Source organism: Podarcis vaucheri, assembly GCF_965113315.1.
Source record: "Podarcis vaucheri genome assembly, chromosome: 8".
In the NCBI taxonomy this organism is placed as follows: Eukaryota; Metazoa; Chordata; class Lepidosauria; order Squamata; family Lacertidae; genus Podarcis; species Podarcis vaucheri.
This window is the reverse complement of record NC_138766.1, coordinates 39,108,926-39,121,862: the sequence shown is the minus strand read 5'-3', so window position 1 is coordinate 39,121,862 and position 12,937 is coordinate 39,108,926. Positions and strand designations below refer to the sequence as shown.

Sequence of the window (12,937 nt, the reverse complement as noted above, 5' to 3'; positions counted from 1 at the left end):
TTATTATATTGGTGTCAGTTTTCATTATTTTCATGAATGGGTGTTCCCTGCTTAATGCACAGTATTTGCATCTGATGAACCAAACAGTTTAAACACAGTTTGTTTAAATGCTTTATAAATTTATATTCAAATTTATCAGGAATAATTCTATTTGAAATCACATAGGACTAAGTACATTTACTGTAAAATACATTTGAGTTGAAATGCCTGAACCAGCTCATTAATCTACAGATCTGCAATATAATTTTAGTTGTGTTTTTAAGGGAGTAGTGGGGGGACCTTGTTTCATTGTGGTTGATGTTGCTTTTAGTGAGAAATTGTTTAGAGAATCAAAGCATAAGCTTTCTTTAGCAAAACAAACTCATGAATGCATGGGGTGGGCTGTCAATACCTTGTATTCTTCTCTTGTCTGATGTTGCAAGAGTATTTCTTGGGGGGGAAAGGCAACCAGAAGTATTTTGTACTTCAGAGGTTAAGAACAGCATCTTAAATTCTACCAGGAAAAAATGCTTTTCTGTGAGTGCAGGACACACACAAACAAGCCCTGTGATGTGAACCAATATTTACTTATCAAAGGAACTGTAATCAGGCAGGAGATGGTAGTTTCCCAACCTCTCAGCTCAATCTTCTAGTGGCAACTGCTTCTGCGCCAGGGATATAGTGCTTTAAAGGTGTTTGCAGTCCCAATATTGCACAGTTGGGTCATAAATACAACACCAAGTTTATACTGAAGTTCAGTACAATCAAGTGCTGCTGAATAATGTTCATGCATTTCAGTACAACTTGCTGAGGAAGCCTCATGGAAATAGTATCATAGAATAGTAGAGCTGGAATGAATTGACATCTTGCACCAGTTTTAGTTTGTGGGTTAGATTGGATCCCTTGTTTGATGCTAGCTTCTAGTTTTGCAAATGTGGAAGTTTCAGGTGCACTTTTAAGGGTCAAATTAGGCATAGGGCAGAAAATCTGTGATAAAGAGTTTGTTTAATAATTGGAGCTGCAAGGAGGAAGAGGAAGGGAAATATCCATTGGGTGAGCTGCCCTTCCTTTCACACAGCGTTGAATAAAATGCATTACATATTATGGTTCTTCATAGACTTTGATAAATTTATAGAACAATAACCCACACCCAATAAAAGACAGTTTCAAAGTACACAAAGAATCAAATATTGGGAAATGGTTCAGTTTCCGGGGCATGTTGCCTACCACTCCAGTGAGGTGGACTTTGTTCTGAAGAAGCTGTGCGTGGGTTCAAACAGCTTCTTCTTCAACAGGACTATAGTCATTACTTCATGGAATTCAGGTGGTCATAGTTCATGTGATGAGGACTACTGCACAGGGGACTGACAGGACCACCAAGACTTGTTGAACAAGAAGCAGCAAACTGGAAACAACAAAGGGCACTTAAAACACACAGACAGACTTGATAGAGGTAACATGTCTGCCTGTTATGGTCAACTGAAATCCCTGCTATGTGCGACCATCTCCGCTTAATTTTTTTTAAAGGCACTGACTTTAGTAGAAACATACTATTAAATAGTGTTTAAAAGAATGTCATTATTAACAAATGTGTTTAAGTACTACATTTCAGAGACTGGCAGTGAAAAGACATGACAAGCTGGCAAGGATTGCTCACCACTCATACCAGAGAATCAGCTCCCCTTCTTTCTCCACTTGAGTGGCAGCTATTCCTAAAGGTTTGTCAGGTATAGTAAGACAAGGCAATGAAGTGCCACACTTTGGGGCATGCTTTTAGTTCAGAAACATACTGTTGACAAAAGTTAATTGGGTAGTTACTGCAGCAAAATGTGTCTTGTTTCTCAGTATCAAATCAGTTTTTTAATGTCCTCCTTCAGGAACCTAAGGACTAATTCACAAGTGCATGTACATCATTGGGTTACTCAGTACATAGCAGAGTGTGGGAACTGCGTCTACTTAGAATGTGATGTCTGAGAAAATGTTTTTATATGAAAGCTCTTTATGGTTCTTCTCCCTTCTTCTCTCGGATTGTTTAATAATAACAACAACTAGAAAGCACAATCCTTGACTGCTGAACAATGATCACTCCCATTTGCTGAAAAAAACTAGGGTTGCCATATTTCAAAAAGTGAAAATTCAGACACAAACGTGTTGTTTTTAAGTTTGGCCCAAAGCTGTTGAACTTTTTTTTTCTTTCCAAAATCTAAAAAATGTATGGGCTGCCATACACCTGGATTTCCCCAGACATTTTGGCGATTTCTGCCCAAACACTGTTTATGGCTATGTCAAAGGCATTTTTTTCTAGTTTCAATTTCAGTTAACCCACCCCAATTTTCCCTCATCTGGATTAAACAAATAATTCTATTCTTAAAACCTTTCAGGATTGAGTTGGAAGACAGTTGCATTTGGGATTCAATAAGCAGGGAATACTCTTTTCTGTAGAAGAGATAAGCAAAATTCATCCATAGGTAAAAGATTTCAAATGTTAGAAAATTTAAATAACCCTATAACCATATAAACCACAACAAAATAAAATCCCTAAGAATGTTGCAGATTTGAACCGCCAACCTTCTGATTGGCAAGCTTGTGCCCCCTAAAAAAACCTTATTGTCCTCTCTGGTCCATTCTAACCCACTCTGTGAAATTCGTCCTGTGGAAGTGTTGCAAGATATGCAGGTTGGATAAGCATTTATAGATTTAATCTTGATCTAGACAAAATGGTGGGAAGTATTGTTAATGTAGAAGTTGGTGGAGTTTTTGTCATGTTCCTCCTCTGAGAGCAAATGCTCTTTCTGTTGCTTCAAACCCAGGAAGTATTTATGGCCAGGCATACTCTTTATCTTCTTTGGGCAGATACATCAGCTATGGCTGTTCCTAAACAAGGGTGATCAGTCCACCATTATACATGTCTAGGTAATGTTTATCTTAGATCACTGTGACACAGTCTGTGTAGAACTGGCTTTGAAGTCTATCTGGTAACAACTGTCTCAGAATGCAATTGTCTGCCTGTTCGCAGGAAACAGTGAGAGGGAACATATAACACCTGTGCAGAAAGATCTATACGTAGGCTTGCAATATGTTTCTGGGTACAAGTCAAGCTGCTAACACCCTGAACAGCTTGGGCCTAGAATGCTTTGAATAACTTTCCCTTCCATTATTACTATCCTTGGGCACTTAAATCATTGAACTAACCCCTACTCTTAAGCGCTGGTGTTAGGTAGCAAGTTGAGACAGGGCATTGTTGGTGGTGACACCCTTCTTACGGAAGTGCCTACCTAGAGATGTTTAGCAGGCCTGTTTGGTTCTGGCTTATAGGTTGGCTCAGGCCTCCCAGTTTCAGCTGACGCTGAGTGAGGCATGAATTTTATTCCAGTCTTACTTAATTGTTTTATTACTAATGGCTGCTATATTATTTTATGGTATTTTTTTTAAAAAAAATTGAACTAATTTTATTATTCTGACAAGATTTTATATTGTCATTTGACCCTGGACTGTTTAAAGCGTGTCAAATAAATAAATGATTTTAGTAACATCAAAGCAATGAAATTTGACCCAAATGAATCAACAGAAGAGCTTCTATTAAAGGAAATTAAAGGAGTCAAGGTTTAATACCCTGGCCTCTCTTTATGCCTCACAATAACTACTGTATGAAGTGGCCCTTTGTTGCCATAGATCCTTCAGTAGAGCCGCAATTACTGTTAAGGCTGCAATCCTAGAAACAATTTCATCAGAGTAAATTCCCATGAACTTAGTGAGAGTTACTTGTAAGTAGACATGCATAGGATTATGCTGTAAGTTTTACTTTCCTTTTTAAAAGTGTGTGTGTGTGTGTGATATCTCTTCTTTAAAATAGTTCACCAATCCTCCACATTCCTTTTCAGTAACTACTTACAGAATAGTCTCTTCACCTTTTAGCACAGTCCAGAACTAGGCAACATCAAAAATGTACAGACAAGCACACATCTATGAATTTATATCAGTTCTATACTGCTTTCTTCCCCTTATTATGGACATGTTCACATGAATGGGGGGAAATATATAGCCCCCCCCCGAGTTCATTGGAGGAAAGATGGGATTAAAAACAATGATAAACAATTGTTTGGGTAATTTGAGATCACTATACCCATTGTAGTGAAGTATGATTATGCCAATATGTGATTAAAAACCTGTGCAGTGGACTAGCAATACCAACCCATCCAAATAATTTGAAGCAGAAGATATTCTTAAACTCTATGGAGAACAGCAGCCTGTGCTGTTTACATGCTAAATGTTTAAAAGTCTTCCACAAAAGGGGGCTCAACCCTATACTCTGAGGTGTGCTGTCCTTGAAGTTGCTTGGGAACACGATGATCAGAACTTATTGCTGATGTTTTCTAAGCATTTAGTGGCAGCCTTTTGATAGTGGAGTGACCTCTACGACTATCTCTAAACATTTTCAATTTACAGGCTCAAGAATTTTTGCTGTCTTTGACTCTCATTCTTTTGAAGGGGTCAGCCCTTTGCGAATTTGCCACAAGAAAGAAAGAGCTTAAAATGCCCTGTAGACATGACTAGCTTAATAGGAGTATAGTGGCAAGAAGCACACAACATACAATATGTTTTAATATTTATAGACAAAATTCACATTGTTTTAAGTGTACACAAGCAGCTGCTGTCATTTGGCTGTGAGCAGATGTTAGACCTCCAAAAGCATCGCTGATAATTAAAATACTAACAGTTAGTGTTTTACCCCAGCTGCAGGTTCTGTTTACTGTAAATCTGATTTTAATGGTGCCTCTGTGCAGTTGTTGAATAGTGGTTTGTTTTCCACCATACATAAGAAAGTGTCTGCAATGAAGACAAATGGTTATTTCCTATAATTTGCTCTGGAAAGATATGACAATACATGGGTAACGTGCTTCCATTTATAAACAAGGCATAGATATGACTAGCAAGTTATGACAGTAATCATTTTTAGTGCACTAACAAGAAAACGTAACTAGGCAAGTTAAATATAAGACCCCAAAATTCTCAGTTGGATCACCTGGAGACTATGATACCATTTTGCCAATTAAAGTATTAGTTTTTGTTGTTATTACTATCAATTACAGTGGTGCCTCGCAAGACGAAATTAATTCGTTCCGCAAGTTTTGTCGTCTTGCGAGTTTTTCGTCTTGCAAAGCACAGTTTCCCATAGGAATGCATTGAAAATCAATCAATGCGTTCCTAAGGAGACCGTCGGGGACAGAGCGGAAGCGCCGCGCGCCTTCTCCTCTGTCCCCGGACCTGTTTTAAAGCAAGGGGCAGCGGGGAGAAGATTGCTTCTCCCCGTTGCCTCCCCCGCAATCTCCGGGGACAGAGGGGAAGGCGCGCCTTTCCCTCTGTCCCCTCTTTTGAAGCAAGGGGCGAAGGGGAGAAGATCGCTTCTCCCCGTTGCTGCCCCTTGCTTCAAAAGGGGTCCGGGGAGAGAGGGGCAGGCGCGCGCGCCTTCCCCTCTGTCCCCTCTTTTGAAGCAAGGGGCGGAGGGGAGAAGATCGCTTCTCCCCGTTGCTGCCCCTTGGTTCAAAAGGGGTCCGGGGGGAGAGGGGCAGGCGCGCGCGCCTTCCCCTCTGTCCCCTCTTTTGAAGCAAGGGGCGGAGGGGAGAAGATCGCTTCTCCCCGTTGCTGCCCCTTACTTCAAAAGGGGTCCGGGGAGAAAGGGGCAGGCGCGCGCGCCTTCCCCTCTGTCCCCTCTTTTGAAGCAAGGGGCGGAGGGGAGAAGATCGCTTCTCCCCGTTGCTGCCCCTTGCTTCAAAAGGGGTCCGGGGAGAAAGGGGCAGGCGCGCGCGCCTTTCCCTCTGTCCCCTCTTTTGAAGCAAGGGGCGGAGGGGAGAAGATCGCTTCTCCCCGTTGCTGCCCCTTGCTTCAAAAGGGGTCCGGGGAGAGAGGGGCAGGCGCGCGCGCCTTCCCCTCTGTCCCCTCTTTTGAAGCAAGGGGCGGAGGGGAGAAGATCGCTTCTCCCCGTTGCTGCCCCTTGCTTCAAAAGGGGTCCGGGGAGAAAGGGGAAGACGCGCGTGCTTTCCCCTCTGTCCCCTCTTTTGAAGCAAGGGGCGGAGGGGAGAAGATCGCTCCTCCGCGTTGCCGCCCCTTGCTTCAAAAGATGTCCGGGGACAGCGGGGAAGATGCCAGCATTTTTAAAAACCTCGGGACAGCGGGGGACTTCTCTGCTGTCCGGGGCGATTTTAAAATGCTGGCCGGCGGCAGCGCTGCCGTCCGCCAGCATTTTAAAACGCCCCAGACAGCGGAGAAGTCCTCCGCTGTCCCGGGGTTTTAAAAAAACCTCTCCGCCCCCCCCCAGGCTTCGGAGCAGCCTTCCAAAGCCTGGCGGCGGGAGGAGGTCTCTCCGCCCCCCCCCCCCGCCAGGCTTCGGAGGAGTTCCGAGGACAGTGGGGAAGACGTGCTGCGCTTCCCAGCTGTCCCGGAGATTTCCCTATGGGCTTTCGTCTTGCGAAGGAAGCCCATAGGGAAATTCGTTTTGCGAAGCGTCTCCAAAACGGAAAACCCTTTCGTCTAGCGGGTTTTCCGTCTTGCGAGGCGTTCGTCTTGCGGGGCACCACTGTATTTACATAGTAACATCGGTGTATGTTGCGGTACACAGACCAACATGAACAACAACAGACGGTCTTTTTGTAAATCTGTTGAGGGCAGAGTTTATCTCCTTGGGTGCTGTACACATGCTGAATATACTGGTGTAGGGCTCAGCATTTTTATTCAGTTTTCCTGGTGTTTCCTTATTCATTCATTTGCATGTTTTAGCAGATCTTTCCCATGATATAGAAGCCACTACTGGAAGCCTAGTAGAATATTGTGGAAGCTTACCACTCATTTCTGTATTAATTGTTTCCAGAAAAAATATTCTTTGCAACCCCATTAACCTGGAATATCATGGGACAATATTTGGGGTGGTATCCCAGCATACTTCTTTCCCGCTGTTTAAAATTAAGTGTGGGATGTCAGCATATTGATTAAAAAGCCACAGTTCCATAATGAACATGTAATGCAGTATAAAAGGTAAGTTAGAAAGCATTAGCATTATAACCTGGAAAATTAATGCAATAATCCAAATCTGAATGTGCCCTCATGGCTATTTACAATGGGGATCCTGTGTGCCTCTGATATAGTCATCTAACCAGTCCTCTCTTTTTCAAGGCCCTGGCCCACAAATTACATCACACTGACAGTAAAGCAAGAACTGTTTCTTGCAAATGGAATCTTAATGTCTCTCCTGTCATGACAAAGTTATGCTTATGTTCTTTGGAGTGTGCAAAGAGGATATGGTGAAGTAGCTTTCAGTTTGGCCTTTGGTACTGAAATCCTTTCGTTGTTGGAAATCTCTACCAGCCTTTCAATGTTCTACATTGGAGAAAGAGAACCAGTGGCCCTCCAGATGTTGATAGACTCCAGCTAGTTTTGAAAATTATCCGCATGTCTGCCCTTTCCTCTGGCTGCAGAAATTAAGGCACCCGAGCTGGGGGGTGAGGGGGACAACATGATCCTACTCTTAAGGGAGTTTGATGGAAAAGAGCTTAAACTGGTGCAACAGCAATTTTGCATATTTTTTGGAATAGTCGTCTCATGGCTGCATTTGAAGCAGAAACCTATGCCTGTTGACTGCATGAGTAACTTGGGTCCAGGATAAGCAACTAATAGAGCTGGTGTTGCTTGGCTTTTTCTTATGGGTTTTTGGGGTTAAATTAAGGTCTTCTTTCTCTTAAACCAACATGCTTTATACTGCCTTCATGGTTGTTCCCTTGACAGCCTGGTGCTTTAATTTCCAGCATGTTTAAAAGCCATAGAGGTGCTGTTTGGCCCCTTGGAAAGTCTATTGCTTGCACAGCTTCTAAATAGGAAGCTAGACCATGTGAGAAGTCTACTTTTTCCATGTACCCGGAAGAACACTGAACAGCTTTGAAAGCAAAGACGACCACAATAGGAAAGGCCCATGTGTGTATAAGTTTGGGGAAAGAGTTCCACATTATTTCAACTAATCTCCAGCGTATTCCTGTATTGCAGGGGGTTGGACTAGATGACCCTTGGGGTCCCTTCCAACTCTACAATTCTATGATTCTATGTATGCTCAGGAACTGGTCGTATTATTTGACATAGAGACTGACATGATTAAAAAAAACACCCATTAAATGTACAATTGTTTGGATATCCCTCCAACCACAGGGCAGGATTTCCATTTCACTTCACCAGTCATGATAGCCAACATATCAGCCACAGATTGTTGACCTGTTGTCTCCTTTAAACATAGAGAGGCAGGGGAGATCAGCTGTTCTGTTAAGATAGCTGGAGAAAAGGAGGTGACTGGCTTTCCTGCGTGATATCTGGTGCTAGGTTTGGGGGTGAGCTTTGGGCAAGGGAAAATATCACCACCGTTATTTCTGTGGATAAATGCATTGTCCTGAAACACGGCCATTCTAGATGAAATTAATTTTTGTAGATGTAAATAGTTTTCATAGTTTTAATGAACGTAGAGCACAAAAATGGCATTATTTCTGCTTCTTACAATCCTTCAGATAAAATCTTAGAAAAACACATATTTAGAAGCATAGACAAGGTCATCACCACCTTTTAAAGAATCTTATATGATCTAACACTTGGTCCATTTCCTTGATTTCATTTTGAAGAGTATGTTATGCTTAGTCCAAGTTTATGCCTGTTAAGGGGGGGGGGGGTGTTTGGAAGCAAAAGCAAAGGTTTGCATGCAATATTGTATTAACCCAGACTTTCCTGACATGTTACACATTTACTTTTGGAGACGAGTCTTTTTAATGCCGTCTTTATCTGCTACACGATGCATGAAATCTACTTTCTGTTTTAGAACTGCAAATGACCCTTGACCCCTTTAGTGGAGACACAATGTGACCTTTCTATTGTCATCAGCTTTCATTCTCTTGAAAATTCTATGAATTTTTATTACAAGTTTTTTTAAGCCAAGCTGAGGCTTCAACAAATTACTTGACACAGATGAGATGAAGTTGTTGAAGTAGTGTTAGATAAGTTTTACAGCCAGCATGTGTGCTGCTGAACAGTACAAAGCCAGTGTCCTACAATGTCATACACCAGTAACTGCTGAGCCTACTATTGGATAAATACATCATTTTATGGAACATTGATTGTTCTATAAACCCAATGGAGTATTATGCTCTATGATCAAACCATTTAGATTGTGTGTAGAGCACAGAAAATGCCATATTCAGGATGGTACTAAAAGTGCCATTTGTGTATTTTATGGATGTCATTACAGGGGAAACTTCCCTCTGTAGGCCCTGTTTACTGCAAAAAATTTTAGACTGTAATGACATTTTTCATTCACAACGTATGCCTTCAAGAGAGGGGGCCCTTGTTTTATTTGTTTCATTCGAGTTGACTGCACAAATCCTGTACATTTTAATTAAATGTGAGCTTAACAAAAGAATAAGGTATTTATTCTGGGAGGGTGGGGGGCAGGGAAATGAAGACGGTAACAAAAAATAATACAGACACACACCAGAAAGCAGTCTGTCCCTGGGTTCAAAAATGCAGCTAAACCTCATTTGTACTCTTTATGAATCACATTAAACAACAAAGCATATCTTGCACTCTCGTTTCGCTAAGTAGGTGGCCTTTAAATATGAATAAAATGTGCAAATATAGATCTAATATGCTAAAATATTTGACATTTTTAGATTTTGAAAAAAAGAACAGCTAAAAATGCCAGTTGATAAATAAGGAATCTGTTGAAAATACAGAATTCTTGGAAAGAAACCAATTCTGTGATCATGGTACCTGTAGATATGAAACACCTCTATGGGGTTCTCTCCCCCCCTTGGTTAGCATTGTTGCATCATTGTATTTTGTCACTTTATAATGTATTTCTGTTCATTTTCACTTTTTAGTGACAGGCCATCAGCAGCAAGTAAAGCTTTGTAATATTAATATATTTTTTGCAGTTAAGTTTTATATTTGGCATGGCAAATATTTCCTATTCTCTTCCCCTGTCTCCACCAACACTGCCCCCAAATAAAATGTTAAAATGCAAGATTTTTGTAATACAGCTTCACTTAATATTACATTTGGAATGGTGATGTTTATAACTAAAGTGAAAATAAAATAAATGTTGACTAGGAAGGTTAAAAATACATCTTGCCATAACTAACCCTCAAAACACACCTTTAAAATTGCATATTTCCTCTATTAGATTCAGTCTTCTCAAAACAAAGGAAATCCATTCAATTCCACATATTACATTTACCATGAAGATCACTAAAATTGAAGTTGATGTTCCCAATAAATTTTTGGTCCAGTTAAAATTTAAACTTACAGTACAGATTCCCATTAGTTTAACTGACACTTGAACTTCTACACAGCTCAACATTAATTCATTATAGTTGAAATGGAAGAATCTTCAGTGGGTGAATCTTTTACAATCTGATTGAGGCTGTTACATTTTATAGGATCCATTTTTCAAAGCACTACTGACAGCACTCGAAGTTATTAAATTGCTGAATCAAAAGATGGACCTGCAATCGCATTTATGAACTGTGATGGAATAGCTGGGGTTGCACTGAGCCGAGGTTAAGATGTTGGTGTAGTTAAGCTTCATCACACCCCTTTAGTGACAGCAGTATTTACCCATGTAGTTTACTTTAATGGTCAGGAAGTGGCTTAACTCACCTCTGGATTCAAATAGATTAAGCAAGCAGTCAGAATGGCATAATTATCAGTGCTGCAAGGAATTTACAGGATAACTCAACCCCCACGGGACTTCCCATTCAATTGCCGAGTAAAGACTGGAGATGCATAAATTCACAGATGCAGCATTTACCTCAGAAGCAAAGGAAGGGGATGTCTTTCTTTATCTTCTTCCCTTTTACTTCCCTAAATATCACAATCTCATATTGTGTGTGTCCATTGTAAGATTTTGATCTGAGGAATTATTTTGACTGATGGCTACATAAAAATAGGATTTGTGGTGGTGTTTGGATTTGAGACCATATCATTGCAAGGCTCATCTTACATCATGTCAACCAAGCCAGACTCCTGAGAGAATTAATTACGCTGATTCTATTATGAAACACAGATGAGTTCTGATTTTTTTTCTTAATTGTCCCTTTGTGCTGATTTTCTCCTTTCTACTATTTCTCCAAGTTGAATGCCTTGAGTATGCTCATGCCCATAGAGACAAACAGTTATAAAAAGACGTAGCCGCCATTCTCTGTTTCCCTGTAGTCCTTCCTTGCCAAAATTTAATTCATCAGTGAGTGTTGGATCAATCATGTTGTATCATTTGGGGGGGGGGCACTTTTCAACCGTTTAAATTGTTCATTAAAAAAAAAGGAAGGCTTTCTCCTGACTTGAAATCTAAAATTAAGATGGTACGGTACAGTACACAGTTTTCATGGTGAGCTTGAGTCTTTCAGCTTTAGCAGCAACCATGGAAATATTTAGCAACTTGAACTACAACTGCATTACATTTAAAATACCATGTCCTAGAACAGGGATGGGGAATCTTTGGCTCAGGGGCCAAATGGAGTCCCTTATGGGTCTCCGTCTGTCTTTTGTGTCATGGAATTCTACTCACTATTGATCCAGAGCAGAACCAGACCAGAGGCAATTAATATTTCATCCAGCAGAGCTTCACTGCTGCTGAAGGCAAATGAGCATAATGGTCACAAATCCAATAAATTCAGCATTGGGGAAAGTATTGGGAACCTCAGGTCTGGGGGCCAAATCTGCCCTTCCAGGCCCCTCTATCGAACATTCCCTGGGCCACATGCCCTCTCTTCGGGCCACAACCCTCCCTGCTTCACACTCTGAATATTTTCGTTTGGGTAGAATGCTTAGTGTTACACTGATAAAATGGCTTTTTCTTCCAATTTGTATACAAATCTAGGCTATAGATTTTCTTTCAAGCTAAAAGCAGTACAGGTGTCACGATCTCATTCTGATAAAGAGCTCTTTCCTCATAGTTCCCCTTTCCTCCTCCCCCCCCCCCGGACTTTGTGCCTGGCTTTGAGGTTTATATCCTGGCTTCTTAAACCACAGTTTCTCATGACATCCAAGCCAGGAAACTCTGGTTTCATCATTCACAACATGGCTTGTAACAGTGATGAAACCACACATTTCCTTGGTCAAGTGTCATGTGAACCCGTTGTTTAATAAGCCGTGTTAGAAGTGCCAACACTGGGCACATGAGAGGAGGTGGGTAGAGGAGCAACAAGGGGGAATTTCATTTGTTATACTACCTTTTACTCAAGGAGCTCAAGGCAGCATACATGGTTCTACCCTTATCTCATCCCAACAACAGAGGCATACACTTTATTCTGGGGTTGATAAACCATGGGCCATTGGCTTGAAATTGTGACAGCTGGGCCAATGTCTTTCCTTTCAGAAATAAGCACAACAGATAACTGAAACCGACTTTGTTCAAGTGAAATCAATGTCATTAATAACATTCCTTTTTTAAGGCACTGTGGCTATGGTATGTATTACTACAGTTGGAAAGATTTCAAATTCCCAAGCAACTTGAATAAAAAGATAGTTTTCTAATAATGACTGGGTCTTTTTTATTAATAAATTCAGTGCTGTTTGTTTCATTCCGATTTGTTTCATTTGCCAGAATGTAATTGGTTAAAAAAAGCAAAATATAGAAATATGACTGCCTGGTGTGTTTTTTAAAAAAAAATGGTATCTTTTATTATGGTGATAAAATGCTATCCATGATAAGTTTCAAGACTCACGTTCTGATGATTCTGGTCCAGACCGCTTGATGTAGACACAGCCTTTAGAAATCTCCTTTATAGATCTCAGAATGGTCACTGATGAAAGCAGGTTTCTGAACACAGTGGAACCAACAGGGTTCTTTGTTTTGTTTCATCTTGTGTTTCTGGATATTCACTTTGGAAATAATGATACAGTATTTATTTAGACCTGTAAAATTATTGGTTTAATT

At 40.8% G+C, this 12,937-nt stretch overlaps 1 protein-coding gene and 1 long non-coding RNA gene across 3 annotated transcripts in view; one reads left to right on the top strand and one right to left on the bottom strand.

The window, feature by feature from the left end:
- Positions 1-12,937, bottom strand: part of LOC309539297 — a 112,057-nt gene that overhangs the window by 23,767 nt on the left and 75,353 nt on the right. The window contains exons 5-6 of one of the 2 annotated variants that reach the window (XR_014222808.1): positions 12,726-12,882; positions 4,574-4,806 (exon numbers count right to left, since the gene is read on the bottom strand). This is a non-coding gene — a long non-coding RNA (uncharacterized lncRNA). Of the gene's footprint in view, positions 1-4,573; positions 4,807-12,725; positions 12,883-12,937 lie in introns of those variants that run through there. The other variant, XR_014222807.1, reaches the window with a different exon arrangement.
- ZNF407 (zinc finger protein 407) overlaps positions 1-12,937 on the top strand; it is a 355,845-nt gene that overhangs the window by 341,174 nt on the left and 1,734 nt on the right. The window lies entirely within an intron of this gene.